Below are 7048 nucleotides of genomic sequence, written 5' to 3'. Positions count from 1 at the left end.
TTTGAGACACTGTAGGGAATAAAAGGCTGTAATGCAATTGCAAGAAAAAGCCTGTAATGTCCAATAATGCAGTTGTACAACTAGTTGATTAAAGTTAAGTAACTACCCAATTTTGTCAAGGTTAGCTCAACTTACAATAGAAAAACATAACTAATTATATTTTAAGAAGATTTTAAATGATTCGTCTTGGGTAAAGAAATATATATATATATATATATATATATATATATATATATATATATATATATATATATATATATATATATATATATATATATATATATATATATATATATATCCTGTGGGACTTCCAGATACAGACGGACAAAATGGTGGTGGCTAACCAACCGGACATAGTGGTGGTAGACAAACAGAAGAAGACGGCCGTAGTGATCGATGTAGCGGTTCCGAATGACAGCAATATCAGGAAGAAGGAACACGAGAAGCTGGAGAAATACCAAGGGCTCAGAGAAGAGCTGGAGAGGATGTGGAGGGTGAAGGTAACGGTGGTCCCCGTGGTAATCGGAGCACTAGGTGCGGTGACTCCCAAGCTAGGCGAGTGGCTCCAGCAGATCCCGGGAATAACATCGGAGATCTCTGTCCAGAAGAGCGCAGTCCTGGGAACAGCTAAGATACTGCGCAGGACCCTCAAGCTCCCAGGCCTCTGGTAGAGGACCCGAGCTTGAAGGATAAACCGCCCGCAGGGGCGTGCTGGGTGTTTTATATATATATATATATATATATATATATATATATATATATATATATATATATATATATATATATATATATATATATATATATATATATATATATATATGTATAAATCTTAATGTTGAATAAATACTGAATGAAGAGTTTAAAAACACCCCGCAGATTAGTAGATGTATAAAAAAGACAAAGAAAGCCATTTAAATAAAGAATTCTGTGCTTAAATTATGAATTGTACAATATTGATATTAAAATATACATTTGTAAATTCATTTACAAATTCATTTTTAATTCGTTTATTAATTCAAACATGACTAAAGTTTTTTTTTTAATATTTAAATTTAAAATAAAAACATTATTTTTTAACCAATATTTCAAAATGAATTATTAATCTATTAATAGATACTTCAAATCGAAAATGAATTTCCCAAAAAAGAATTAAACTCTCATTCAAAACCAAATTTTAAACATTTTTTAATTCCAAAATAAAAAAAAAAACAGATGTTCAAAATCGTTTTTTAAAGCACAATTCAAAAAGAGAAATAAGTATATGGATTCAAAATTCAGAGATTAATTTTTGACATTTAAACTGGTGATTCCACAACTCATATGAAAATCTATTTCCCTTTCCTGTTAGTTCACAGATGAGCATTTATATTAGCATATTGATTAGCTCTGAGATTAAACAGGATTAGCTGCCTGGATTTTTCTACACTGCTGTTTGTGCTCATAACTTTGTGTTGCTAATAAGTGTAAGCACGCACAAAAGCTGAAATTGATTCAGTTTAGTAGGGGAGACCGGGGATAGTTGTAACGTGGGTCAGTTGTAACACTTTCAATTTCTCCAATCAGGGCTAAGTTTCAAATGATGTGACTCATCCTGTGCATGCCCAATTCAGTTCTGCTATCACATGTGAAAAATCAGCACATTTCGTCAAACACAGACAATTTAACACGAAAAAAGTAATTTGTATGCCAAAAAGTAAGTTTTTCTACTTTATTTCAATTTGTAATAGCATTATCTGCTTTGCAGTTAAACTCATCAAACTTAAATTATGTTATTTGTATGTCTATGGGGATATATTCTGTGTAGGTCTTTAGTGCTAATGTTTTAGCCGTTGGCTGTAATGTTAGCTAGTTCATGGCTACAGGAGTCTGGGTCAGTTGTAACAGCAACAGTCTGGGTTAGTTGTAACAATAATGCAGATGTTACAACTTACCACACTATTACTTTAACTTATATTAAACAAGTTGGGGCAACGACATCAGCAGAGAGAGGTTCACTGGTCGCTTTTGTATATGCGGTTAATGCCGTTGGCAACACAATTCCTCCACTGTTTGTGTTCCCACACATACATTATGCAGACCTCTGTGTCAGAGATGGACCAGTAGGAAGTACTGGTAGTGGAAATAAATCAGGATGGGTGCAAGAAACAGATTTCCTCATCTTTCTGAAGCACTTTGCAAACCACACCAAGGTAAACCATGATAAAAAGTAATGGAATTGCGATGCTGGTGAACAACTACATTTTTTCAGCTTCATTGTTATGTTCAAAATTGGTGCAAGAGCTGTAGGTTATAATGCCCACTGAGCCAATGAGGCCAAACTCAAGGAAGACCAACCAAAATTAATGAAATATTCAGTTGCAGAAAATTCCATAATTTGTCTTTTTTGGGGGGTTGGAATATGTTCAAAAGTTAGATGTCTGCATTCTGTCACACACACACACAGCTACATAAATGGCTCTAAGTGCATTCATGTGTTGAATAAACAAAGATTACATGTTAATGTTTTGTTAGTACCCTTATTTCATTGTGTTACATTTTACCCCAGGATATGTTACAACTAACCCAGACTATGGGGTTAATTGTAACATTTCACTCTTTGTGTTTGAGACCATACCATGCAATGGGTAATTGTGCTGCAGAGAAAATAGCTGCACTATTTAATAGCAGAGACATGTAAATACTTTGCATTACATTTTGAATCCACTACCTTAAAAGAGCTCCAATTTACAGACAGAAATGTCAAAAATGTTACAACTATCCCCGGTCTCCCCTACCTTTCTCTGTACGTTCTGTGCTTATAATGGCCCTGAATGCTGTGATATATTGAGCAAATGATGTAGAAATAATTTTAACAGAGGTCATAAAGTAATTAAATCACTGCTGTAATTTTATTTGTTTATATTTTGTTTTTGTGTGAAGGTTTGTTTGATGACAACTTGGACTCCTCCGTGAGATGAGGACACACCCACATCTGTTCCATACCACAGTCATGGAGGATGTTACAGCTCATAGTCAGCTTTGCGGCATCAGACACACACACACACACACACACACACACACACACACACACACACACACACACACACACACACACACACACACACACACACACACACACACACACACACAGGAAAACCACCAACTGGACTTCATGCAGGAGAGACTGCCTCAGTGATGATTGTCTCTGCATCCTCTACTTTACCTCCTAACCATTATCCCCTTTAACACACAATATAAAGTCACACCAAAAGTGTTGTGTAGCTTTATTAAGAATGACGTCTGTAACTTGTACACATTTGTACTTTTACTTGTTTTATCAGCTCAGTCCGCAGGCACACACGTGGAGGTTCAGCTCTCTGTTTCACTGCAATTCAATTCAATTCAATTTTATTTATATAGCGCCAAATCACAACAAAAGTCGCCTCAAGGCGCTTCATAGATACAGAGAAAAACCCAACAATCATATGACCCCCTATGAGCAAGCACTTTGGCGACAGTGGGAAGGAAAAACTCCCTTTTAACAGGAAGAAACCTCCGGCAGAACCAGGCTCAGGGAGGGGCGGGGCCATCTGCTGCGACCGGTTGGGGTGAGAGAAGGAAGACAGGATAAAAGACATGCTGTGGAAGAGAGACAGAGGTTAATAACAGATATGATTCAATGCAGAGAGGTCTATTAATACATAGTGAGTGAGAAAGGTGACTGGAAAGGAAAAACTCAATGCATCATGGGAATCCCCGGCAGCCTACGTCTATTGCAGCATAACTAAGGGAGGATTCAGGATCACCTGGTCCAGCCCTAACTATATGCTTTAGCAAAAAGGAAAGTTTTAAGCCTAATCTTAAAAGTAGAGATAGAACTGCAGGGTCCCTTCATTCTTCACATATCCGTGTCGGGCAGAGTGTCACTCTGGAGGCTGAATGGCCCTTGTGCAAGCACACACACTTCTTAGCAGTGCATGCGTATGTCCAACCAATCAGGGAGCTCCTTACACTGTTGCAAAGCTAATATGTATTGCTTTGGGATTTCAGAAATCAGATAGCTAATCCAATAATTAATCTGTCAACTAATCCAGGATATAATCCAGTAGTTAATCTGTTAGCTAAACCACTTTCGAATGAGTTGTGGAATCGCCATTTAAAATGTCAGAAATATATTTGTTGAAAATCTTTGATTTTTTAATCCATTTACTTATTTGTCTTTTTAAAATTGTGTTTTTAAAACAATTTTCAAAATCTGTTTTTTAATTTTGGAATTCACTTTTTTTTTTGAAATGAGGGTTTGATTGAGAGTTTAATTCTTTTTTGTGAGCCTTATTTTTGATTTAAAGTATTTATTAATAGATGAATAATTCAAATATGGCAGCACGGTGGCACGGTGGTTAGCACTGTTGCCGCACAGCAAGAAGGTCCTGAGTTCAATTCCACCATCAGGCCGGGGTCTTTCTGTGTGGAGTTTGCATGTTCTCCCCATGTTTGCGTGGGTTCCCTCCGGGTACTCCGGCTTCCTCCCACCGTCCAAAGACATGCAGCTTGTGGGGATAGGTTAATTGGATAATCCAAATTGCCACTAGGTGTGAATGTGAGCGCGAATGGTTGTCTGTCCTTGTGTGTTGGCCCTGCGACAGACTGGCGACCTGTCCAGGGTGTACCCTGCCTCTCGCCCTATGACAGCTGGGATTGGCTCCAGTGCCCCCCGCGACCCTGAAAAGGATAAGCGGTAGCGGATGGATGAATAATTCATTTTAAAATATTGATTTAAAAACAGTGTTTTTATTTTTCATTAAATTATTAAATAATATTAAATTACTTTAGTAGTGTTTGAATAAATAAAATTAAAAATGAATTTGTAAATGAATTTACAAATGTATATTTTATTGTACAATTCATTATTAAGCACATAATTCTTTATTTTGATGCGTGTGGCTGTGTGATCCTCCATATAGCACTTATAAGTAGCCGATTCAGGGACATAGGTAAGGTCATCACAGTCACAGTGTGTTTATTCAACATTCGGTGCTACTTCCCTGAACTGTCAAACAGGTCACACGTCTACTGATATTCATGCAGGTGCTCTTATTTAACATCCTTTCCTCTGCAGTTTCATACCATAAACAGATTTTATAAGACATAAACATGTAATGACTGTGCTTAAACAGATACTTTCAGTAGCGGGAAAAATACTGGTATATTTTATGTCTTCTAAGTTTGAGCTTGTAAATCATCACCTTGACAGGAATGAGGAAAATTTCTTTGAGTTTTTATTTGCTTTGACTTAATTCTTCCGCTCTACCACTCAACATTTTCTCCTGCAGACTTTTGCATCACACTTAAATTACGTTTACATTTTTAACATGTTAACAAAATTGTTAACATGATTTAACACAACTTGTATCTTTGTTGCTCTTAATTTAGCAAAGCACTATACTGTTGAAAAGACTTCTGGGGTGCAGGATAAAATGCGGTGAACCATATTAAACCAAAACACAAGCCACTGTCCAATCTCTGTGTGCTACTGTTCAAAGTAGAACCGCCTAAGAAGTGAACATAACTTTCTATTTAACCTTTGGAGTGCAAAAATCCAACATTTTATCATGTAAAATTATGACTCAGGGTTGCATGTGTTCTGGAGCCTCTCCAAACTGTGATAGGGTAAGAGGCAGGGTACGCCCAGGCAAGGTCACCAGCCTGTTAAAGGGCTCAAAGTATAACAAGTATCTTATATATGTGGTAGTTATGACAACTCGGAAAAGTTGTAATCGACAATTTAGAGCTTCAGCTTATGACAGTTGGTCTTGATATTTAGATTAGACCACTACTATTACTATTTCCAGCACACTTGCTTGATAAACAGTCAATTGGCTACTGAAACTCTAAAATAGATAAAAAGGATTAAAAATCTGTCATAATTACACTAAACTTAACAACAACAACAATAATAATAATGATATATTTATTTGTATTAGATAGTATCAGATACCATTCATGTAGGTCTATCTCTTGGGTTATAATATCTATTGTCTGCAAACTGCAGTGAAACAGATAAAAAAAAAAAAAATCTTTATACCAGAATTTAAAATCGCTCATGCTGGAATGCTCAAACAGTATTTATAGTTTCTATTATTATTTTTTATTTATGAAATACTCTGTGCTGCCTTGTTCCTCCTGAAAACACTGTTTTTTACTGGCTTATGGTCGGTTGCAGGATAAAGGACTGTGAAAATGATTCAAACCAGGTTTGCTGCAGCTACAGCAGAGTACTATCCACAAAACAAAAACACTATAGTGAACACAACTATACTTTTTGTCACGATCCGCAAGGCAGAGCATGAGGAGATCACTGGTGAAAGATGTGGATTCAAGAGCAGACACTGACAACCGACTTACTGAGCGTGAACTTTATTCACAGTGGGAGGCAAAATACGAACAAAAGCAGAGAATGGCAGAAACTCAAACTAAGAAAAGCCTAAACTGACAAAATTAACAAGAAGCATGCAATCTGAGGCAAGGAACTAGAAAAACTCGAAACGCAGGTGAAAATTTAGGGATGACAAGTAGATGAACCAGCAACAAATAGAGGAAGACACAGGGCTAAAATACACAGGCAGGACAATGAAAGGCTGGGCAATGAGTGGGAAAACAGCTGGGACAAATGAGACATAACAAGACAAAGGAAGCTAAGCAGAATACACTGACATAGGACAAGGACAACCAAAGTAAAACAGGAAGCACGAGACATTAGCAAAGACGCAGACTTGATACAGAGATGTGGAAACCATGACAGACTCTGTAACATGAAGCACAGACAAAAGTAACTAGATGAGGAACACAGGGAAGACGTAAAGACAGAAAATCAAGACTAAGCATACAACAGAATTAAACCTTCATCGAGAACACAGCGACGGCACAGAAACAGAACAGAAACCTAGATACCAGGAACTATAAATGTAAACAGAAAACCATAATTCAAAGAGTATAACTTAAACCCAAAAGACAAACAATGGGTCACCAGACCCAGTGCCGTGACACTTAGAGTGCATCTGAAATGACC

The sequence above is a fragment of the Rhamphochromis longiceps genome, linkage group LG22, assembly GCF_057381845.1.
Source record: "Rhamphochromis longiceps isolate RC_006_pf linkage group LG22, R_longiceps_female_GT1.1, whole genome shotgun sequence".
Taxonomy (NCBI): Eukaryota; Metazoa; Chordata; class Actinopteri; order Cichliformes; family Cichlidae; genus Rhamphochromis; species Rhamphochromis longiceps.
The sequence above is the reverse complement of the archived record's forward strand: the minus strand, read 5'-3'. Positions refer to the sequence as shown.